Genomic DNA, 25,286 nt, shown 5'->3' on the forward strand with positions numbered 1-25,286 from the left:
AATATAAGATAGTCACCAAGAAATCCAACAGGGAATTCAGAAGAAACTTCTTTACCCAGAGAGTGGTGAGAATGTGGAACTCGCTACCACAGGGAGTGGTTGAAGCAAATAGTATCGATGCATTTAAGGGGCGGTTAGATAAGCGCATGAGGGAGAAGGGAATAGAGGATTATGGTGATAGAGTTAGATGAGGAAAGATAGGAGGAGGCTCGTGTGGAGCATAAATGCAGGCATGGACTGCTTGGACCGAATGGCCTGTTTCTGTACCATATATCCTGTGTACTCCTGTGTAATTCTAACAATCTCAGTTTTGCCATTTTCAATTCACTATTCCCTGTAAACCGATTTTTAAAACCTGAGCCAGTGTGTTGTGAGACAAAGAGCCTTGTGCCCAATAAGGGGAATAAAGGCCCACTGCCTCCCCTGGCTCCGGGCCCTGAACAAGGGACTGGAGAAACTCGCTGCCCTGTGGATCAGACAATCAGCCAGCGCTAGTCCCGCCCCTCGGGCTCCCCGATTGGTTGGAAGAACCCGCCGCCGGCTCGCTCATCCAGCCCCGCCCCGCTCGCTCCCTATTGGTCGGAAGCTTCCGTCAATCAGGACATGGGGCCGGGTCACGTGTCCCTGGAGAGAAATTAGAGTCGACGTTTCGGGTCAAGACCCTTTATCAAGACTTGATAAAGGGTCTTGACCCGAAACGTTGACTCTAATTTCTCTCCACGGATGTTGCCTGGCCTGCTGAGTTTTTCCAGCATTTTCTGTTGTTATTTCGGATTTCCAGCATCTGCAGTATTCTGCTATCATCGCGTGTCCCTCTCCGACTTTACAAAGAAAGCCTCACGCGGTCGACAGGCGCAGCTGCAGGTCGGCGGGAGCGGGGTCGGGAGATTAATAAACTGTGGGTAGGCCGCGCCACAGGGTTTATAAAGTTGGAGAATGGCCTCAGGCCCGAATGAGGTCCAGCGGCCGAATGTGTTCTGCCGGACGGCAGCGGTGAGGCTTTTTCTCGGTGACAGGCGCAGCCATCTTGGTGGAGGAAAGACAGACTGGTTCCACCTGCAGCACGGCGCATGCACGGCCATCTTGGGCAGGACCAGAGAGTGGGCGGGGCTTCAGGGTTCCAGTGACCAGGAGAGACAATCATTGACTCATTGATTTTATTCTCACTCTGCACACAGCGGGTGTAGAACTGAACCCAACCAGAGTAGAGGGAGGGGGAAAACTGGGAGTGGAGGAAAGAAATGTTGGAGATGGTGCGATGGGTTTGGATTTCAGCACAGGCAGGAGGAAGAGTGTGTGGGACGGGGATTTACAGCTTTGGGGAAAAAGAGAGGAAAGAATGTTCCATTGGAACTAGAATAGTCTGTTCTGAATTTCTATCCTGCACTTACAGTGATGGCTTTTGTAAACTCCTTTTACAGGGTATTAGAAGGGGAGGATTTACAGACAGGAAACTCAAACCAAACATCACGTCAAGATCTGACAGAGCCATTCCATTCATCAGGACCTGAATATCATTGGCCTTTGAATGTGGAAGGAGAAATGTTTCTCTCTTCTGTCTGTGGGAAAAGATTTCAAATATAAGTGTGACTGGAAAAGCACCGAGACACACACACCCGAGTGAGAGTGTTCCAGTGCACTAACTGTGGAAAGAGCTTTAACCGGTTACACAGCCTGAAAAAACATTGCACCATTCACAGCGGGGAGAAACCATACATGTGTTCTGTGTGTGGCCGAGGCTTCAACTGATTGTCCAACCTGGAGAGACACAAGGACACCCGCACCACGGAGAAACCGTGGAAATGCGGAGACTGTGGGAAGGGAGTAAAATACCCATCAGATCTGGAAAAACATGGACGCACTCACACTGGGGAGAGGCCGTTCACCTGCTCCGTGTGCGGGGAGGGATTCACTCAGTCATCCAACCTTCTCAGACACCAGTGAGTTCATACTGGGGAGAGGCCATTCACCTGCTCCGTGTGTGGGGAGGGATTCACTCAGTCATCCAACCTTCTGAAACACCAGCAAGTTCACACTGGGGAAAGGCCGTTCACCTGCTCCGTGTGTGGGAAGGGATTCACTGGGAGATCCAGCCTTCGAACACACCAGCGAGTTCACACTGGGGAGAGACCGTTCACCTGCTCTGAATGTGGGGAGGGATTCACTCGTTCATCCACCCTGCTGACACACCAGCGAGTTCACACCAGAGAGAAGCCGTTCCTCTGCCCCATGTGTGGAAAGGGATTTGCTCAGTCATCCCACCTGCTGACACACCAGCAGATTCACACTGGGGAGAGATCTTTTGAATGCTCTGACTGTAAAAAGAGCTTTAAAAGCACAGAGCAACTGGTGACCCATCAGCGCACTCACACTGGGGAGAAGCCATTCACCTGCTCAGTGTGTGGGAAGGGATTTACTCGGTCTTCTACCCTGCTGACATACCAGCGAGTTCACTCTGAGGAGAGGCCTTTCACCTGCTCTGAGTGTGGAAAGGGATTCACTGCGTCATCCCACCTGCTGACTCACCAGCGAGTTCACACTGGGGAGAGGCTGTTCAACTGCTCCGTGTGTGGGAAGAGATTCACTCAGTCATCCAACCTGCTGAAACACCAGCGAGTTCACAAGTGCCTGCAGGTGTTGGATTCTGCTGTTTTTGCTGCTGTTAATCGCATCCAGGACTGAACCATGTTCATTCTGACAGTTGGGGTTTGTTTCTGCTGATGTTAGTAACCCCTATAACTGTCTGGAGCTTAATATTCTGAATATATAGCTGATTGACTTGTTGGGGCTGCAGTGTCCCTTTAAGAACCGTTCCCCTTAATTCAGGGATTGTCATCAGAAATTTGTTTGCAATAAAATTATGAACTTTTACTTCAAACCTAAATTGATCTTTGGTATAAAATCTACAATTCAGTGTCTGAAAAGTTCCACTGATTAACATCTCCAAATAGAAAGTGCTGATTAATCCTCACTGACAATTCTTACTGACTTGCACATTACACACAGTGGCACCTCCATTATCCACCAGAAAGAAGGGGAATGGGAATTGGTGGAGAATCGAGAATCCCCAAATGTTGCCCCTCCCGTCTGGTACAGCAATCCCCTCAGCATGGGAATGGAAACAAGTCCAATCAAAGCAATGGGCTGAGTTTAACCTTTCTGGGCCTGTGGGGTTGGTTTATATCAGACAGGAGGAGATTGGTGTCAGTGACTGTGGGGTTGGTTTATATCAGACAGGAGGAGATTGGTGTCAGTGACTGTGGGGCTGGTTTATATCAGACAGGAGGAGATTGGTGTCAGTGACTGTGGGGTTGGTTTATATCAGACAGGAGGAGATTGGTGTCAGTGACTGTGGGGTTGGTTTATATCAGACAGGAGGAGATTGGTGTCAGTGACTGTGGGGTTGGTTTATATCAGACAGGAGGAGATTGGTGTCAGTGACTGTGGGGTTGGTTTATATCAGACAGGAGGAGATTGGTGTCAGTGTCTGTGGGGCTGGTTTATATCAGACAGGAGGAGATTGGTGTCAGCGTCTGTTGGGTTGGTTTATATCAGACAGGAGGAGATTGGTGTCAGTGACTGGGGTCAGTTTATATCAGACAGGAGGAGGTTGGTGTCAGTGACTGTGGGGTTGGTTTATATCAGACAGGAGATTGGTGTCAGTGACTGTGGGGCTGGTTAATATCAGACAGGAGGAGATTGGTGTCAGTGACTGGGGTTGGTTTATATCAGACAGGAGGAGATTGGTATCAGTGACTGTGGGGTTGGTTTATATCAGACAGGATAAAATAGTGAAAGTTGGAGAAGATATGTTATTCCTATAGTTAACCACTGTGTTAGGAAAGACTTATATATTCATTCATGGGATGTGGATGTCCCATCCCTAGTTGCCCTTGAGAAGGGGGTGGTGAGCCGCCACCTTGAACTGCTGCAGTCCGTGTGGTGAAGGTTAGGGAGGGAGACCTTGTTAAGACCTTGAATTGCCTGCAAAGAACATCCTTTAACTCCAGAGTAGAACGAAATAGGGAGAATAGCAGAAATCAGGAGAATGAAGCCGAGAGGTACAAATGTGCTGTTAGGGATGGAGCTCCAGGATTTTGACCCAGCGACGATGAAGGAACAGCGATAATTTCCATGTCCGGGTGTTGTGTGACTTGGAGGTGATGACGTTCCCATGCGCCTGCTGCCCTTGTCCTTCTAGGTGGCAGGTTTGGGAGGTGCTGCCAAAGAAGCCTTGGCCAGTTGCTGCAGCGCATCTCATCGATCAGAGGGTTGCAACCGGGAGTCCTTGAGAAGGTTTCAAGAGGTCTGCCCTGAAATTCTCTCCTGCGAGGCTGAGAGTTACGTGGATAGCACGTTTCTAGAGGTGGTCACCCCACAGCTTAAGAGTATGCAGGCAGAGAGGGAATGGGTGACCGCCAGACAGAAGAGGAGGACCAGGCAGGTAGTGCAGGAGTCCCCAGAGTGCATTGCACTCTCCAACCAGTATTCTGTTCTGAGTACTGGTGAGGGTGATGGTTCCTCTGGGTAATGCAGCCAGAGTCAAGTCCACGGCACCACGGGTAGCTCAGCTGCACAGGGCGGGAGGAAAAAGAGTGGAAGAGCAATAGTGGTAGGGGATTCAATAGTTAGGGGAGCAGACCAGTGTGTCTGCGGCCGTAGACGTGACTCCAGAATGGTATGTTACCTCCCTGGTGCCAGGCTGAAGTATGTCACTGAGCAGCTGCAGGACACTCTGAGGGGGGAGGGTGAACAGCTGGAGGTTGTTGTCCATATCGGTACCAACGACAGGCAGAAAGAGGGATGAGGTCCTGCAGGCAGAGTTTAGGGAGCTAGGAGAGAGATTAAAAAGCAGGACCTCAACGGTAGTAATCTCTGGATTACTCCTGGAGCCATGTGCTAGTGAGTTCAGGAACAGGAGGATAGAACAGATGAATGTGTGGCTGGAGAGATGGTGCAGGAGGGAGGGCTTTAGATTCCTGAGGCATTGGGACCGTTTCTGGGGAAGGTGGGACCTGTACAAGCCGGATGGGTTACACCTCAACAGAGCCGGGACCAATATTCTCATGGGGAGGTTTGCTCGTGCTGTTGGGAAGGGTTTAAACTAGCTTGGCAGTGTAATGATATCAGCAAATAGTGATGTTATTTGCCTGTTTGATTATCATGTCTTACCAGCATAGTTGCCTGATTGATTACTTATGCCTGACCAGCAGAGGTCATGTGAGAGACAAGCAGTTTGGTTTTAGTTTCAGTTTCATCTAGATGGATCTCTAGATGGTGTCTCCTGTAAATGCTGTTAAAAAGAGTTGAACAGACTTTAGATTAAACTCATTCTCTTTCATAAATGTCTCGTCATTGAACCCACAAAGAAATCAATACATGGTGTCAGAAGTGATTGAAAGAGATGAAGAGAAAAAATCTGAAGTTAAATCAGCTCTCCACAAATTAGCAAGCCAAAAGAGAACATCGTTGCTTACCATTGGAGAATAGCTAACGAAGTGAAAAAATGGAAGGTTTACACCCACCGGCGATGCTTCAGTTGACAGGTAATGTGGCTGAAAATTGGAGGAGATGCAAACAACGTGTAGAGTTGTATTTAGCGGCAATCGGAGCTGACGAGAAAAGTGATAATAAGAAATCGTCAGTGTTCTTACATGTCGTGGGTGATGAAGCGCTGGAGGTGTATAATAATTTCACATTCGCTGTTGATGGAGACAAAATGAAACTAGATAAAATAATGGAACAGTTTGAGGCCTACTGCATACCTAAATGTAACGTGACATTTGAGAGGCAAAGATTTTTCACATGTGTACAGAAAACGGGTGAGACTATTGATCAGTATGTGACTGAACTGAGAAACCGAAGCAAAACATGTGAATTTGGGGGACTGACAGACTCGCTGATAAAAGACAGACTGGTGTGTGGTATTCCAGATAATGGTCTAAGGGAAAGACTGCTAAGAGAGCAAGATCTAGACCTGGGAAAAGCCATAGCACTGTGTAGGGCTACAGAGACTGTGAAGTCGCAGGCAAAGGAGCCGTTCAGTGATAGTAGCTGCAACGTGGATGCAGTGAGTAAGAACGGACACAAACCGTTTAACAAAAAGAGCGCCAATGTGAAAAAAGAGGCGTGGCCAGTGAACAAAAATGAAAGGGGCAATCGAAAGTCATGTAGTCGATGCGGTACACAGCATCCACCAAGAAAGTGTCCAGCATATGGTAAAACATGCAATAGTTGCAACAAGAACAACCATTATGCCCGTTGCTGTAAGAACCAAATGCAACAAAGCAAGGTCCATACAGTAGATGAAAGCGAGATAGAGGAGTTCTATGTAGATGTTGTGTCTGAAAACAAAAAAGAAGAAAGAGACTGGATGTTGACACTAAAAGTGAATGACATACACATTCCATTTAAATTGGATACTGGAGCACAAGTTAATGTGATATCAGAGACTGATTTTAAGAAAATTAGACCCAGACCAAAGATACATGGAATAAAAGTGAAAGTGACAGGATACTCAGGTACTGATATACCAGTGAAAGGAAGATGCATTGTCAAAGTAACACACAAGGACAGAGAGCACACGTTAGCATTAATTGTGGTGCCAAAGGATGTGCAAGCCATACTAGGTTTAAAAGCCTGTGAGAGACTGAACCTGGTAAAGAGAGTCCTCGTTGTGGAAAGCGAAGGAGAGACAGTCTATGATGAACTCATGAAAGAGTACAACGACCTATTTAAGGGTCTAAGCTGCATTCCAGGAGAACACACAATCAGAGTAGATAAAAGTATGACACCGGTCATACATCTATGCAGATAAGTTCCGTTTGCTTTTCAAAAGCAACTGAAGGCAGAGTTGGACAGGATGGAAAGCCTGAACGTGATTCGGAAGATAGATGAGCCAACTGAGTGGGTGAGTTCCCTCGTCGTAGTGGACAAAAAGAATGGAAAGCTCAGAATTTGCCTGGCTCCAAGAGATCTAAACAGAGCAATAAAGAGAGAGCACTTCAAGCTTCCTACATGTGAGGAAATCATGGCACAGTTTGCAAATGCAAAGTACTTCAGCAAGTTAGATGCATCATCAGGATTTTGGCAGATGAAATTGGACAAAGCAAGTTCAAGACTGTGCACGTTCAACAGTCCATTTGGCAGATACAGATTCCTAAGGTTACCATTTGGCATTGCCTCAGCTCCTGAAGTGTATCACAAAACTATCCATATGATCTATGAGCACCTGGAGGGAGTTGATACATCAATGGATGACATCATAGTATGGGGAACCACGAGAACTGAGCATGACGAGAGACTGAAAAAAGTGCTGGAAGCAACAAGGAAAACAAACCTGAAGCTGAATAGAGAGAAATGCCAGCTCGGGGTGACAGAACTGACATTCGTGGGAGATATCCTTAGCGGTGAGGGCGTCAGACCAGATCCCAGAAAGGTGTCCGCCATTGAGAATATGCCAAAGCCACAATGCAAAAAGGACATGCAGAGGTTTAATGGAATGATCAACTACATGGGGAAATTCATATCCAACCTCTCAGAAAAGATGGCGCCACTGAGAAGACTAACTGAAAAGAACATAGAATGGGAATGGAATCATGAGCATGAGAAGTCATGGGGCGATCTAAAGAAACTGCTCACAGAGGAACCAGTTCTGAGGTTTTATGACCCAGCGAGACCCATCAAGATATCATCAGATGCATCACAGAGTGGGCTCGGTGCCGTTCTTCTGCAACAATATGACTACTGGCAACCTATTGCATATGCATCGTGCTCAATGACAGACGCGGAGACGCGATATGCTCAAATAGAAAAGGAGCTGCTCAGCATCACATACGCCTGTGAAAGATTTCACCAGTTTGTGGCAGGACAAGCAATCAGTGTAGAGACTGACCATAAGCCCTTGATTGCATTGTTCCAAAAGCCACTAAATAGCTGTCCGCTTAGAATACAAAGAATGATGATCAGGCTGCAACGCTATACACTGAATGTTGCGTACACACCGGGTAAACTGATGTATACAGCAAACACGTTGTCCAGAGCTGTTGACCCAAGTGAGCCCGCAAACACCACAATGGATGAAAAAGTGAACGCCTATGTGGACATGATCACAAGTGCACTGCCCATAGCAGATGCAAAAATGGAGCTCATAAAGAATGAGACAAACAAAGATGAAACAATGAGACGACTGAGGAAAAGCATCTTGGATGGATGGCCCAACATGAAGCAAGACTGCTCACCTGACATGGCAGAGTACTGGAACTGCAGGGCAGAACTATCAGTGGTCGAAGACATCATCTACAAAGGAAGTAAAATAGTTATCCCAAAGAGTCTGAGAAAAGAGATGTTAAAAAAGATCCATGGAGGACATCTGGGAATCGAAAAATGTAAGAAAAGAACACGAGAGGTGATGTACTGGCCACGAATCAACCAAGATGTGACAAATGAGGTGTCAAACTGCACAATATGCCTGAAATATCGAGCAAGCAATCCAGTAGAACCACTAAAGCCACACCCAGCACCAGACAGACCTTACCAGAAGGTAGGCGCTGACCTATTCGTATGTCAACGGAAGGACTATCTTGTAATCACAGACAATTACTCCCTGTATCCAGAGGTTTGTAGACTGCACACCACCACTGCAGATGCTGTGATAACATGTATGAAAGCCATATTCTCCAGACATGGCGTGGCAAGCGAGGTCTTCACAGACAACGGACCTCAGTTTTACAATGCAAGTTTCCGACACTTTGCCAAAGAGTGGGACTTTGTCCACACAACGTCAAGTCCTCACTTTCCACAGTCCAATGGTCTAGTGGAAAAATCGGGCAGCACGGTGGCATAGTGGTTAGCACTGTTGCCTCACAGCGCCAAAAGACCCGGGTTCGAATCCGGCCTCGGGCGACTGTCTGTGTGGAGTTTGCACATTCTCTCCGTGTTTGCGTGGGTTTCCTCTGGGTGCTCCGGTTTCCTCCCACAGTCCAAAGATGTGCGGGTTAGGTTGATTTGGCTATGGTAAATTGACCCTTAGTGTTAGGGGGATTAAATACGTGGGGTTACGGGGATAGGGTGGGATATGTGTCGGTGCAGGCTCGATGGGCCGAAGTGGCCTCTATCTGCACTGTGGGGTTTCTGTGATTCTGTGATTCTGTGATTCAGACAGTGAAAAGACTGATGTACAAGGTAAAAGACAGTGGAACTGACTTCTACCAGAGCATGCTTGTATACCGCACAACGCCGCTCGAGTGTGGTATGTCACCAGCCCAACTCCTTATGTGACGTATGCTAAGGTCAAACCTACCCATCCCGGAGAACCTCCTGAAAACAAAAGAGGGGGAGAAAGTGAGGAAGTTCAAAGAACAACAGAAAGAAAAGCAAAAGTACTACTATGACAGAGGAACACAAAACCTACCTGAACTCCACACTGGTGACCAAGTAAGGTTGAAAGACAAAACAAACACATGGACTCAGAAGGGAACTGTCCTGAGTGAAGTTCAACCAAGATCATACACCATTCAGACAGATGAGGGTGCTGTTCTGAGAAGAAATCGTCGAGATCTTCTCATGGGACCAGCCACAGCAGGTCAAGAGACTGATACTGTTGAACAACCTGATCACACAGATGAGAACCAATCATCTGAGGCAACAACTCAGATTCAAGGACAATCAATCAGAAAATCCTCAAGACATGTGAAGCCTCCTGAGAGACTCATTGAGCAAATTTAAGGACTATTGTTATAGAAGGAAGTAATGTTATCTTATTCTTTCTTCAAGTTCTAGTGTATTGACATATTTCATGTGAACACACAAAGCAAGGTTAAAAAACCTTGATCATGATAATGATAATGTAAGTTCGTTAAGTGTTACAGTTATAATGCAGATTAATACAAAGAAAACATGTTGTTGGTTAAAAGTAAAATACTTTTGTTTTAAGAAAAGGAGATGTAATGACATCAGCAAATAGTGATGTTATTTGCCTGTTTGATTATCATGTCTTACCAGCATAGTTGCCTGATTGATTACTTATGCCTGACCAGCAGAGGTCATGTGAGAGACAAGCAGTTTGGTTTTAGTTTCAGTTTCATCTAGATGGATCTCTAGATGGTGTCTCCTGTAAATGCTGTTAAAAAGAGTTGAACAGACTTTAGATTAAAACTCATTCTCTTTCATAAATGTCTCGTCATTGAACCCACAAAGAAATCAATACAGGCAGGGGGATGGGCACCAGCATATGAGAGTAGAAAAGAGGAATAAGGTGCATAAAAGAGTGATTGTGTTAGATAGTAATAGAGAAGATAGTACTAGATGTGGTAGTAGTACCATATTAGATAGGAGCAGACTAAGAGACTACAAAAAATTTAATAATGGGTTTAGAATGCATGTACATAAACGCACAAAGTGTGGTGAATAAGGTTGGTGAGCAACAAGCACAATTAGCTATGTGGCAATATGATGCTGTAGCAATAACGGAAATGTGGCTTAAAAACGGTGAGGACTGGGCGCTTAATATTCAAGGGTACAAGGTGTTCAGAAAAGATAGGGAAGGAAAAAAGGGAGCTGGGGTGGCAGTGCTGATTAAGGAAGACATTGTAGTGTTGGAAAGGGAGGATGTTCTTGAGGGAACAAGGACAGAATCCATTTGGTTAGAGTTGAGGAGCAAAAAGAGTATGATCACGCTATTTTGGGTATTCTATAGGTCTCCAAATAGTGAGAGGGAGGTAGAGGAGCAAATCTGCAGGGAAATTGCAGAGATATGCAAGAGCTATACAGTGGTAATATTGGGGGACTTTAATTACCCAAATATCGATTGGGATAATGCTAGGTAAAGGGAAAGGAGGGGGTGGAATTTCTGAAATGTGTTCAGGAGAATTTCCTTGACCAACATGTTCTTGGCTCAACTAGGAAGGAGGCATTGCTGGATCTGGTGCTGGGGAATGAGGTGGGCCAGGTCGACCAAGTGTCTGTGGGAGAACACTTGGGTACGAGTGATCATCGTATCATAAGATTTAGATTAGCAATGGAGAGGAGCAAGGAAAAATCTAGAGTGGAACTTCTAAACAAGAATAGGGCTAACTTCAATGGGATGCGAAAGGATCTAGCCAAGGTAAAATGGAACCAAAGACTGACAGGAAAAACTATAACGGAACAATGGGTGATCTTTAAGGAGGAGATGTTCCAAGTACAGGCTAGGTACATTCCAACAAGAGGGAAGGATAAGGGAACCAAAGCAAGGGCTCCTTGGATGATGAGGGAGATAGAGAAGATGATGAAACAAAAAAAGAGGGTGTATGATGCATGTCAGGTGAATTCTTCAAGGGAGAACCAGACCAAATGCAGTAAGTTGAGAGGGGAAGGGAAGATGAAAATAAGATTGGCAAAGAGAGAATATTAGCGTAGAATGGCAGTTAACATAAAAGGGAACCCAGAAATCTTCTACTGGCATGTAAACAGTAAGTGGGTAGTAAGAGGCGGGGTGGGGCCTATTGGAGACAAAGAAGGTGATATATGCTTAGAGGCGCAGGGCAAGGCTAGAATACTCAATGAGTACTTTGTATCGGTGTTTACTAAGGAGGTGGATGCTGACAAAATATCGGTAGAAGTGGAAAAGGTAGAAGGAATGGAAGGGGTGAAAATTAGTAGACAGGATGTACGAGAAAGGCTGGGTATGCTTAGAGTGGACAAGTCGCCTGGCCCAGATGGCTTGCATCCCAGGTTGCTAAGGGAATTGGGGGAGGAGGTAGCGGAAGTGCTTGCCATAATTTTCCAATCTTCCCTAGATGCAGGGGAGGTGTCTGAGGATTGGAAAGTGGCAAATGTGACACCATTGTTCAAGAAAGGGTGTAAGGACAATCCTAGTAACTACAGGCCGGTCAGTTTAACATCAGTGGTGGGTAAAGATTTAGAAATAATAACCAAGAAAAAAATTAACGGGCACTTGGAGAGGTTAAAGCTAATTAAGGAGAGCCAACATGGATTTGTAAAAGGCAGATCGTGTTTGACTAACTGAACTAAATTTTTTGATGAACTAACAGACAGGATTGATGAAGGGAATACAATGGATGTTGTCTACATGGATTTTCGGAAGGCGTTTGACAAAGTACCACATAGAAGGCTGGTTAACAAAATTGAGGCTCATGGAATAGGTGGGTCAGTGACAGCTTGGAGAAGGAATTGGCTTAAGGACAGAAAACAGCGAGTTGTGGTAAATGGCTGTTATTCAGAATGGAGGATGGTAGACAGTGGAGTTCCTCAAGGGTCAGTGCTGGGGCCACTGCTTTTTTTGATATATATAAATGACCTGGATATTGGAATACAGCGTAGAATTTCTAAATTTGCTGATAACACCAAAGTTGGGTATATGGCAAACAGTGATGATGATACCAATCGACTGCAACGGGACATAGAAAGGCTAGTAGAATGGGCAGACAAGTGGCAGATGGAATTTAATACAGAGATGTGTGAGGTGATGCATTTTGGCAGAAGGAACAGGGAGAGGCAATATACAATTAATGGCAGAGTTTTAAAGAGAGAGCAGGGACAGAGGGACCTGGGAGTTAATGTGATTAGGTCCCTGAAGGTGGCAGGACATATTGAGAGAGTGGTTAATAAAGCATATGGTATCTTGGGCTTCATAAATAGAGGTATTGAGTACAAAAGTAGAGAAGTTATGCTGAACCTTTATAAAGCGATGGTTAGGCCACAACTGGAGTTTTGCATCCAGTTCTGGTCACCGCACTTTAGGAAGGATGTGAAGGCCCTTGAGAGGGTGCAGAGGAGATTTACCAGAATGGTTCCGGGGATGGGGGATCTTAGCTGCAAGAACAGGTTGGAGAAGCTGGATTTGTTTTCATTAGAGCAAAGGAGGTTGAGGGGTGATTTGATGGAGGTGTACAAGATTATGACGGGTTTGGATAGGCTAGATGGAGAAAGGTTGTTCCTGTGGTGTATGTGCCTTTAAGAGCAATTATGGTGTATGTGCCTTTAAGAGCCCCAGGTGTGCGTAATGCCGGTAATTGCCACTTGGGCTATATAAGCCTGTGTATTGTGTATATCCTTTAGAAACCCCCCCCCCCCAGACTTGCTTAGTAAATACCTATGAACCAACTCCTGTCTTCAGTGTCTTTATCTACACACGGACACTACAGTGGCGACGAAGTGGAAACGGACTTACCTGCAATTCGGCAGCACCTCAAGGACATCGATTCCTCCAGCAGCATCCAGAAGACTCAAGGAAGTAAGAGAAACTGTGGTTTCACCAGCTGGCCAAGCTGGTGACAGGTACTGCGCTAATCCTTCCTGGACGTCAGGCTGGAGCTCCAGCGGCGGGCTCTACAGCTGAGACAGGCAGCGAAATCGGAGGCAAGCAATAACGGACTGGGAGGGTGCACTCGAGAGACGGCCGGCGCGGGAAGCAGGTCAGCGTTTAGACCTCCGTCTGGAACGAGTCTCCAACAGTGAATAAACAGAAACAGCGTTGTTATCGGTAGCAGCGGCGGGAAAGCACGGGAAGCGCCATATCGTTGCTACAGAGAGAGAAAAAAAAAGAAAAAAAAAAGTAAAAAAGCGCGGGAAGCGCCATATCTTTTCTGAAATGCCTAAATCTGGTAATATTGAGGCTTTTGATGGCGAAATAGAAGATTGGACCACATACATGGAAAGAGTAGAGGTTTATTGCACTGCAAATGGAATAACAGATGAAAAAAAAGCTTCAGTACTTCTGAACTTAATGGGCGCGAAGACATACGGGCTGTTACGAAATTTAATCACTCCAGCCAAACCAAAGGACAAGACTTTTAAAGAAATTGTTGATACCCTGCAGGAGCATTTAAACCCAACACCGCTGCTGATAGCGGAACGATTCAAGTTCTTCAAGAGAAATCAACACAAGAATGAAAGTAACGCTGATTACCTAACCGAATTAAGAAAGCTATCAAAGTACTGTCAATTCGGAGCAGGACTATCGGATTATCTTCGAGACAAATTTGTTTGCGGTCTCTTAAGTGAAGGAACACAAAAAAGACTGCTTTCTGAAAAAGATTTAACATTGGACAAAGCTTTCAGTATGGCTGTATCATACGAAGCAGCAGCAAAAGGAGCTGCAGAGATACAACAAGAGACACAGGACTTCGGCACCCATAAAATGACACAGGATTTCGGAAGATGTTATCGCTGCAGCAGATCCACCCATAACCAGAGGGACTGCTGGTTCAAGGGCAAAGCATGCAGGCAATGTGGTAAGATTGGACACATTGCACGGGTATGCCAATCTGGACAAAATAAATCCACTGACAGAAAACAAAAAATCAATAAAGAAAAGTACAGGAAGGTACAAATGATGACGGACAATAGCTCCGAAGACCAGAATAGTGATAGCGACTCCGGAAACAAGAGACTAAGCTGTCTCAAATTACATAATGTACTTGCCAAAGAGGATTACCAAACCATTTGGGTTACCCTCACAATAGCAGGGTCCCCAGTTAAAATGGAGCTAGATACAGGATCAGCTCTAACCGTAATAAATCGACGAGATTACGAGAGGCTATTTTCGCATATACCTCTAAAAGACACATCCATTATCTTAAAAACATATACGGGGCAGAAAGTCTACCCCAAAGGAAAAATAAGGGTGCCTGTGGTATACAACGGCAAAGAAATACAAAAGTTGTATTTATACATTCTACAAGATGGTGGTCCACCGTTGTTGGGACGTGAATGGATAAGGAAGATACGTTTAGACTGGCACTCCATTCAGGCACTGATGGTGACCAGTAAGGAAAAAAACAATGATGACATCATACCTGAACGATTAAAAGACATCTTGGCCAACGCCAAAGAAGTGTTTCAAGAGAAACTAGGAACCTTGAAAGGCATCACCGCCTCAATAAAAGTGGAAGATACAGCAATTCCAAAATTTTTTAAGGCAAGACCGGTGCCATACGCAATACGTCCAGCAGTTGAGGCAGAGCTGAAGAATTTGGAAAAGGCAGGCATATTATCCAAAATAGATTGGAGCGAATGGGCAACACCCATCGTTCCAGTCATGAAAAAAACATTGAAAAATAACTCTGAGGAACAGAAAAAAATTCGCATCTGTGGGGACTTTAAGGTGACTGTAAACCCGGTCCTTCACACGGTACAGTATCCTCTTCCGAGGATAGAAGATATTTTCGCCTCACTATCCGGAGGGAAACGTTTCACAAAAATTGACTTGGCACAGGCATATCTACAGATGGAGGTTGAGGAGACCTCTAAAAAGTATCTCACAATAAACACACACAAAGGCCTGTACCAGTACAATCGACTGGTTTTTGGAATAGCATCAGCTCCAGCTATCTGGCAAAGAGCTATGGAGCAAGTCCTGCAAGGAATTCCGGGGACTCAATGCTACCTAGACGACATCCTTATAACAGGAGAAAACGACAACGAGCACCTTGCCAATTTGGAGCAGGTGCTCACTAGGCTGAAAGAACGAGGCCTATGAGCAAATCGCCCCAAGTTTGAATTTTTCCAAAATCAGATATCATATTGTGGCCACATAATTAATAAGGAAGGGTTGCATAAGTCACCTGAAAAAATTGAAGCAGTTATAAAAGCCCCAGCACCTGAAAATGTTTCACAATTAAGGTCATTCCTGGGATTAATAAATTACTATCATAAATTTTTACCGAACTTATCAACTATTCTACACCCTCTTAATGATCTTCTACAGACAGGAGTGATTTGGAAATGGAACGAAGACTGTAAATGTGCCTTCCATAAATGTAAAGACTTAATCACATCCGAGAAAATTTTGGCTCATTACAACCCATCACTACCAATCAGACTGGCGTGCGATGCATCCCCTTACAGCATAGGAGCGGTATTATCGCATAGATTCCCTGATGGCTCGGAGCAGCCGATAGCTTTTGCGTCACGCTCATTGAACTCAGCTGAGCGTAACTATGCCCAGATAGACAGGGAAGCACTCAGCCTGGTATGGGGAGTGAAGAAATTCAACCATTACCTACACGGACAAAAATTTACCTTGCTGACTGACCATCAACCCCTCATCTCCATATTCAACCCTAAAAAAGGTGTCCCCATTATGACGGCACAAAGACTACAGAGGTGGTCCCTTTTTCTAGGGGCACACCAATACAACATTGAATACAAAGGGTCAAAACAGCATGGGAATGCTGATGGTTTATCACGCCTACCGTTGCCAATGATAGAGGAGGCACCTACAGTAGACCCAGTAGAGATATTCCACTCTACGATAGTGGAATGTCTACCGGTGACAAATTCTGCCATTGAAAGGGAGACAAGAAATGACCCTACTCTCTCACGGGTCTACGATTTAACAGTGAAGGGATGGCCAGCACATGGCGAACCACTGTTGCCAGCATTCTCGCAAAGAAGAGAACAGCTGTCAGTGTGCCGAGGAACCTTGATGTGTGGATCCAGAGTGGTGATTCCACCCAAACTCCAGGATAAAGTGCTAAAGGAGCTTCACGAGGGGCATCTGGGTGGAGTGAAAATGAAGAACCTAGCTAGGGCGTTTGTATGGTGGCCAGGTATCGATGGAGACATCGAAGACATGACCAAGAGCTGCCTAGGATGCCAGAAGGTCCAAAATGCTCCGCCACAGGCCCCTCTACATCCACGGGAGTGGCCCTCATCTCCCTGGCAAAGGGTGCACATCGACTTTGCTGGTCCATTTATGGACTCAATGTTCTTAATCGCAGTGGATGCACACTCCAAGTGGCCGGAGGTAATAAAGATGTCCTCCACCACCACGGAAAAAACCATCACAGTATTAAGGACCATTATTTGCCAGGAATGGGCTGCCGGAGCAGATATGTTCTGATAATGGACCGCAATTTGTGTCCGAAGAATTCAGAAAGTTCTTAAAGAACAATGGGGTAAAGCACTACACGTCCGCCCCATACCATCCCGCCACCAATGGATTGGCTGAAAGGTTTGTCCAGACCTTCAAGAAGGCCATCAAGGCCATGGGTAATGAAGACATAAAACTTCAGCACAAGGTGGATAACTTCTTATTTGCATATAGGAATGCAACGCATATGGTTACTAACCAAACTCCCGCCATGATGTTCTACAATAGAAACCTAAGATGCCGGCTGGATTTGGTCAAGCCCAACATCCGAAGGGACGTGGAGAACCGGCAGTTTCAGGGCATGAATGAAAGGCCAACTAGGGCCTTCCAGATAGGCCAACCGGTTTTGGCCCGGGACTACTGTACCGAGAAATGGCAGCCTGGAACTATCTGCACACGATTAGGACCACTGATGTATACCGTGGACATCGGAGACAGCATAATAAGGCGCCATGCTGACCAAATCATCAAGTCATCCGAAAAGGGACAACCTACACCACCACTCTATACATCTAACGATGAAGTAGAGATACCCATATCTACCTCCGATCCGATGATACTGGAGCCCGATGAACCCGACACTGGCCTTCAAGCCAAATCAGCCTTGCCAGAAGAACCTACTACACCACCAGAAACTACTACACCCCCGAGGCGTTATCCGGACCGAGTCAGGAAGCCTCCTGAGAGACTAACTTATAATTAATTAATACAGCAATGTATATTATTTTGCATATAACATGTAATTAATAATTACTTAAAATATGATGTACTAGTTAGCTAGAAGGGGAGGAATTGTGGTGTATGTGCCTTTAAGAGCAATTATGGTGTATGTGCCTTTAAGAGCCCCAGGTGTGCGTAATGCCGGTAATTGCCACTTGGGGTATATAAGCCTGTGTATTGTGTATATCCTTTAGAAACCCCCCCCCCACCCCCCCCCCCCCCCCCCCACCCCCCCCCCCCCCCCACCCCCCCCCCCCCCCCCCACCCCCCCACCCCCCCCCCCCCACCCCCCCCCCCCCCCCACCCCCCCACCCCCCCCCCCACCCCCCCACCCCCCCCCCCCCCCACCCCCCAGCCTTGCTTAGTAAATACCTATGAACCAACTCCTGTCTTCAGTGTCTTTATCTACACACGGACACTACAGTTCCCACTAGTTGATGGTACAAGGACGAGGGGACACATATTTAAGGTTTGGGCAAGAGATACAGGGGGGACGTGAGGAAAAACTTTTTTACGCAGCGAGTGGTGATGACCTGGAACTCGCTGCCGACGGAAGTGGTGGAAGCGGAGACACTCAATGTTTTCAAGGGGAGACTGGATAGGCACTTGAGGGAAATAGACTTGCAGGGCTACGGGGATAGAGCGGGGGAATGGGACTGACTGGATTGCTCTGCAGAGAGCCGGCACAGACTCGATGGGCCGAATGGCCTCCTTCTGTGCTGTTATGACTCCCTCTTTCATTCTTTCTCCCACAAGCAGCCCTCACACCGGGCGCCGGCTCAGTTCCCATTGAGCAGCCGCGGGGGAAGCGATGTGGGGCGCGATGGGGCCAAGGCTGCGGAAGCCGCCCCTCGCTCGCTGCCAATTGGGTTGATCCAGATTCCCATCATCTCCATCCAGCCTGTTGCCCCCATCTCCCCGCTTCCCCCCTACAAATCCAGGCTGGGGTTTATTGGAGGGTGGGGCCATTCCCAATTCCAGGAGCCCAGCCCGTTGAACACCTTCTCCCACTGGAACAGGAGCAGTGCGCAGGCGCAGTTTGCGGGACCCGCAGCTCCAGCCGCCGCTCGCCCTCACACCAGGCGGCGCCACTGAGCAGGACAGCCCGCGGCCCTGGGGATTGGTGCAGTCAACCGTCAATCAAAGGCCAGCAGCCAATCTGCTTGGCCCAATTCCCGCCCCCAACCGCCGTCCATTGTTGGGACCTCAAACTGTCAATCAAAGGTCGGCCCTGCCCACTGCACCCTGCTCACTCTCCGATTGGTGGCTGCCGGGGTGGGCGGGGCGATAAAGGGCCAATCAGTGCACTCCCCACCTCCGTCTGGGAGCTGGTCTTTGCTCAGGTGAGCAGATCACGTGGGCTGGAAGGAAGGCGGCCACAAGGCAGATTGTGAGGTCACTGGGCCTCTTGTATTGGAGAATCAAGGAGCAGGGAGTTTAAAACATACTATTACCGCACTTAATCATCAAATAACTATTTATTTCAAAAAATAAAGCAAGCACAGTGATTTGAAAAGGAAAGACTTGCATTTATAAAGAGGCTTCTGTGATCTCAGGATGTCCCAAAGAGTTTACAGACAATGAACACTTGTGTTGTGTTACAGGGGGTCCGGGGAATTTTTATAACACAGGAGGGGCCTCAGAGAACTACACTGATCTACACTGTCCCATCAAACACTCCCAGGGCAGGTACAGCATGGGTTAGATACAGAGTAAAGCTCCCTCTACACTGTCCCATCAAACACTCCCAGGGCAGGTACAGCACGGGTTAGATACAGAGTAAAGCTCCCTCTACACTGTCCCATCAAACACTCCCAGGGCAGGTACAGCACGGGTTAGATACAGAGTAGTGCTCCCTCTACACTGTCCCATCAAACACTCCCAGGGCAGGTACAACACGGGTTAGGTACAGAGTAAAGCTCCCTCTACACTGTCCCATCAAACACTCCCAGGGCAGCTACAGTACGGGTTAGATACAGAGTAAAGCTCCCTCTACACTATCCCATCAAACACCCCCAGGGCAGGTACAGCACGGGGTAGATACTGAGTAAAGCTCCCTCTACACTGTCCCATCAAACACTCCCAGGGCAGGTACAGCACGGGTTAGATACATAGTAAAGCTCCCTCTATCCTGTTATGTTCATTAATAACTAGTCATTTTCATTATGAACAGCTAGCTTAGAGCTTAGTCATTTATTCAGCATGTGTACTACTGTGTGCAGGCATCCATCTTGACTACTGCCTTGTGGGTAGCCTACTCTTATATACATGCAGCTCTACAGCTCCACCTAGTGTACCATTCTAGAATGACAGGTTACTGATCATTACATCCCCCTTTCTTTGAGGTTAAACAAAATCAATATCAATCAATATCAATCAACTTTCAAGAAACACGATAAAGATGATATCAGTAACACTTTTGTTAGTGCTCTATAAACATAAACATTTTCACAACAGTCAATACATTTTCAATATAGTTTTCTTTGTACTCAAAGATTAAGTCTATCAGGCTTCTTTACTTCACGTGTGGATCTTCTCAGCACAGGTAAGTCTGATGTGTTTTCATGAGAGCCTGTATGTGTGTTTGTGTTAGATTGTTCTGGTGGTGAGTGACAAGATTCAGTTGCGGCATTGTCATCGATTTGCTCTTGGATAGTTTCTTGTGTTTTCAGGAGGGAACGGCAGTTCCTCCTGAGAATCTGTCCTTCCTCAGTTCTAACAGTGTATGACCTTGGTCCTACTTCCTCAAGAACTGTAGCTTTCCTGTTCCATGCATCTGGATCCTCAATCCTGACAACATCATCCCTTGTCAAGGTTTCAGAGTCTTGGATGACTTGTCATAGTATGATTTCTGTTTCAGCTTTAACAGTTGAAGTCTCTGTCTCAGTTCCTTACTCTGCTTTTCTTTTGCACAGCAGGGTAGCGTGGTGCGCAACTTGCGACCCATTAGGAGTTCAGCAGGTGAAGAACCAGAGTCTAAAGGTGAGGCTCGGTAGCTCAGCAAGGCGAGATAAGGATCAGACTTGCTTTCTGTTGCTTTCTTCAGTAGCTGTTTGAGAACTTGAACACCTTTCTCTGCCTTACCATTTGACTGAGCATACAGAGGACTGGATGTGATGTGTTGAAAGTCATACTGTGCTGCAAACTGTTGCCACTCCTTACAGTTGAAGCACGGACCATTGTCGCTAACGGCAACCCTGGGAATTCCATGTCTGGCGAAAATGGATTTAACATGTATTATGACACTGCTTGCTGATGTGCTTGAGAGCAGCGCCATCTCAGGATAGTTAGAATAGTAGTCAATCACTATTAGATATTCTTTACCATTCAAATGAAAAAGGTCCATACCAACCTTTTGCCATGGTGCTGTTGGTAAGTCAGCTAATATCATTGGTTCCTTTGCTTGTTTGTTTTGGTGTTTCTGATATGTCTCACATTTGCCTATCATGTTCTCAATGTCCTTATTTATGCCAGGCCAATAAACAGTGTCTCTTGCTCTCCTTTTGCATTTTTCAATTCCGAGGTGTCCCTCATGAATCCTTTTGAACATGTCTTGATGTAGAGCCTGTGGAATGACTATTCTGTTCTGTTTTAGTAATAGTCCACTTGCGACACTCAATTCTGACCTGATGTGATAGTACTTTGGACAGGAACCTTTTGGCCAACCATGATTAATGTTCTCTATTACTGTTTGTAACATTGTATCTTTTACTGTTTCTTCTGCTATTTGCTTTGATTTTGTGTCTGACACGGGCAGCGCAGCAGTGACCATACTCACATGAACATCCACGTCTTCCTCAGTAGAGCTCACATGACTCATTGTGGGTGCTCGGGATAGTGCATCTGCTAACACATTGGCCCAGTAATTCCTGTCCCAACGCGTGAGTACGGTCGGGGTACTCACGCGTCTGGCCGGAGGAAATGCCGGTTTTCACCATGCACAGCGCATGCGGGGAAAACCAGCATTTCCTGTCCTCTGAACGAAGGGGTTCAGAGGCAGAACGCGTGCGACTGCACAGGCAGCGCGTGCGCAGTAAAATTCCTTTTTTTTTTCAAAGTTGCGCGCGTGTAAAGGCCTCCGGTCTTTACGCGTGGAAAAACAAGACGTAAGTATTTAGTTTTTCAGGTAAGTGGGCTTTTAGTACAATGTAGAAATTTTTTTTCCACAGGTTTGTTATTTTTAAAGAATTTACAGGATGGTAAGTTTAGTTTTAGACCCTATTTTTAAAAAAATTATTTTTTTCAAAAAATTGATTAATTGTTTAAAACATTTTTTAAAACTTATTTATAGTTATTATAATCAGTGGGATGTTTTTTTAAATTTTATTTAAAGTTAAAGTAGTGTTTTGGCAGCCCATACTTTTCATGAGTTTCACAGCTCTTACTGTCAAACTCATGAATGAGTTTCCCCTCCCCTGATTGGCTGCACAGTGCTCACCTGATCCCAGCCGGCACATCGCACTAACTACGCCGCTGGATCAGGTTAGCACAGCGCGCCGACATCTGAAACGGGCCAGTGACAGGAAATGCAAGCAGGCCCGGGCTTCAGATGTTGGCGCGCAGGGTGAGTGCAGATCGGGGGCTTGCACATGCGGCAAGCCCCCGATCTAATTTCAGGGCCTATGTGTTTGCCTGGTGTGTAGATCAGTTCAAAGTCATATCTTTGCAGCTTCATCATGAGTTGTTGAATCCTTGGAGACATCTCATTCAGGTTCTTTTTTATGATGGCAACCAGTGGGCAGTGGTCTGTCTCAACTGTGAAGGTGGGAAGTCCATATATGTAGCCATGGAACTTTTCTAGTGCAACTACCAAGCCTAGACATTCCTTTTCAATCTGGGCGTATCGACACTCAGAATCAGTCATAGACCTGGAGGCATAGGCAACAGGCTTCCAATCTTCACCCTCTGCTTGTAGCAAGACCGCACCTAGGCCATCTGTTGATGCATCCGTTGACACTTTGATTCTCTTTGTTGGGTCAAAGAAGGTGAGTACAGGTGTGGTTGTCAGCACTGTTTTAAGGTTCATCCACTCTTGTTCATGTCTTTCTGTCCATGCGAACTCATTTGTTTTATGTAGTAGGTCTCGCAGACAGACTGTCTTGGCTGACAAGTTAGGAATGAACTTTCCAATGAAGTTTATCATCCCCATGATGCATAGCACTCCTTTTTTGTCAGTGTCGGGGCATGTTGAGTATGGCATTTACTTTTTCCATATCTGGCTCTATTCCTTTACCAGATAGATTATCTCCTAGGAAAGTGACTTCCTGGACGCCAAACTGACACTTGGCTTTGTTGAGCTTCAGTCCATTCCAGCGTATGCTCTGTAGCACTTTAGTCAGTCTCTCATTGTGTTCTTTCAGTGTGGAGCCCCAGATGATGATGTCATCAACATAGACCCAAACTCCTTCCAGACCTTCAATTATGTGTTCCGTCGCTCTATGAAAGATTTCAGATGCAGATATTATCCCGAAAGGCATTCTGAGGAAACAATACCTGCCAAATGGTGTGTTGAAGGTACAGTATTTGGTGCTCTCTTCATCCAGTTTTAGTTGCCAAAATCCTTGTGAGGCATCGAGCTTTGTGAAGTATCTGGCACCTGACATTTCACTGGTGATTTCTTCTCGCTTGGGAATCTGGTAGTGTTCACGTTTTATGTTTGCATTTAAGTCCTTTGGATCCATGCATACTCTTAAATCATTGTTCTTTTCCTTTACACATACCATGGAGTTAACCCAGTCTGTTGGCTCTTCGACTTTCCTGATGACTCCTAGTGTGGTCATTCTGTCCAGTTCTTTCTTGAGCCGGTCACGCAGGGGTGCTGGAACTCTCCGTGGAGCATGTACCACTGGCTGAGCATCCTCCTTTAGCTGGATCTTGTAAGTGAATGGTAGAACTCCAAACCCTTTGAACACATCCTGGAAATTACTCACTACAGAATCCACTGAGTCATCTGGTCTGCTTATGGCACAGTTTATACGGTAGACTCTCTTGACCAGTTCTAAGTCCTCACAAGCTTTGTCACCTAGTAGTGAATCAAGTCCTTCAGCCACAACAGAAAACATGAGATGATGCACTTTGTCTTTGACTGTCACTTTAAGTCTGCATGCACCTAAGCTATCTATTTTCTGTCCATTATAGTCCTTCAGTAGTACTGACTTTTTCTGTATTTTGGGCTTTTCTTTCATATTTTTAATGTCACTCATACTGATTAAGTTTGCTTTTGCCCCAGTGTCTAGTTTCAATGTAACGAATGCTCCATTTACCTGCAGTGGGATCATCCATTTGTCCTCTTTTACTGCATTAACTTTATGTTCAGCATTGTCCATTCCTGAGGGCTGCACATTTTCTGTATCCTTTTTGATATTGTCACATGACACCATTTGTACAGAAAATGTCTCACTTAAATCAGTGTCCTCAATTACATTGACTTGTTGCCCTATCTTTGCTTTTACTTTTGAAAAGCATTGTTTGGCAAAGTGATTCTTTCCATTACATTTTGTGCACATTTTTCCAAACGCTGGGCATTGTCGTGACTGGTGTTTGTAACCACAGCGTTTACAATTAAAAATTCCTTCCTCCGATTGCTTTCTATTTCTGTTCTGCCCACGTTTCTTTCCTTTGTAGGACACAGCACTGACAGCAGCACTATCACTTACTACAATCGCATCATTATTGATTTCACTGAAAGTTTTTGCGTGCTTTTGAGCTAGCTCACTGGCTTGGCATATTTTCACAGCATTTTCCAATGTTAGTTTGGTTTCTCTCAACAGACGTTCCCTGACCTTTTTATCATGAATACCAAACACAATCTGGTCACGAATCATGGATGCTTTCAGTTCAGAGAAATTAGATGTCTGTGCTTTCAGTTTCAGATTGGTCACAAAGCTATCAAAAGTCTCATTTTGCTGCTGTGCCTGAGAACAGAACACGTACCTTTCATAGGTTTCGTTCTTTTTGGGAGAACAATGTGTATCAAATTTCTTTAGCACATCTTCTAATTTTTCTCTGTTCTCCTCTGGATTAAATACAAATGTACTAAATACCTCTATTGCCTGTGGGCCTGCAATCGTAAGCAGCAACACTATTTTCCTTGCGTCTGGCTTTGTACCGAACCCGATGGCAGCAATGTAGATTTCGAATTGTTGTTTGAAAGTCCGCCAATTGCAGTCGACGTTCCCCGTGAGTTTCAAACCCTCCGGTGGCCTCAAAGTCTCCATGTCGCGTTTCACAATATTCAGCAGATTTTACCAATCCTGGTACCATATTATGTTCATTAATAACTAGTCATTTTCATAATGAACAGCTAGCTTAGAGCTTAGTCATTTATTCAGCATGTGTACTACTGTGTGCAGGCATCCATCTTGCCTACTGCCTTGTGGGTAGCCTACTCTTATATACATACAGCTCTACAGCTCCACCTAGTGTACCATTCTAGAATGACAGGTTACTGATCATTACACTGTCCCATCAAACACTCCCAGGGCAGGTACAGCACGGGTTAGATACAAAGTAAAGCTCCCTCTATAATGCCCCATCAAACACTCCCAGGGCAGGTACAGCATGGGTTAGATACAGAGTAAAGCTCCCTCTACACTGTCCCAGCAAACCCTCCCAGGACAGCTACAGGGGCGTGTTACCGATACCAAGGCTAGGAGAGGCACCCTGGATGATATGGGGAGCTGGGACTTGT

General features: G+C 45.8%; 1 pseudogene; it reads left to right on the plus strand.

Moving 5' to 3' along the window:
- Window positions 1-25,286, plus strand: part of LOC147119326 (uncharacterized) — a 153,154-nt pseudogene that overhangs the window by 89,770 nt on the left and 38,098 nt on the right.

This window comes from Somniosus microcephalus, chromosome 4 (genome assembly GCF_052327205.1).
Source record: "Somniosus microcephalus isolate GS21.2 chromosome 4, FLI_Smic_1.0, whole genome shotgun sequence".
NCBI lineage: Eukaryota > Metazoa > Chordata > Chondrichthyes > Squaliformes > Somniosidae > Somniosus > Somniosus microcephalus.